This window comes from Sinocyclocheilus grahami, unplaced genomic scaffold (genome assembly GCF_001515645.1).
Source record: "Sinocyclocheilus grahami isolate Dianchi unplaced genomic scaffold, SAMN03320097.WGS_v1.1 scaffold3541.1, whole genome shotgun sequence".
Taxonomy (NCBI): Eukaryota; Metazoa; Chordata; class Actinopteri; order Cypriniformes; family Cyprinidae; genus Sinocyclocheilus; species Sinocyclocheilus grahami.
This window is the reverse complement of record NW_015508653.1, coordinates 20,207-20,520: the sequence shown is the minus strand read 5'-3', so window position 1 is coordinate 20,520 and position 314 is coordinate 20,207.

Sequence of the window (314 nt, the reverse complement as noted above, 5' to 3'; positions counted from 1 at the left end):
AAAAAAAAGACATTACACATTCCCATATTTCAGTCTCTGTTTTATGTATTCCCTTGATTAAATCTAAGGCAGTACACCACAAAGTACATTTTCTTCAAAACTGGTGTTTAAAATGACATATTATTGTCATATTCATGTTACATAAGTGGCATACATCTCATATTCGTGTTACTTCCAGAATGACATACACCTAAGTAAAGGGAAATTGCTACATGACAAGTAAGATGACCAGCACAGATAAGACAAGCTTGTAATGGTGACAGGGCAATAGCTGAAATAGTTGCTCAGGATGACACACTTCAGTAAACAGACAT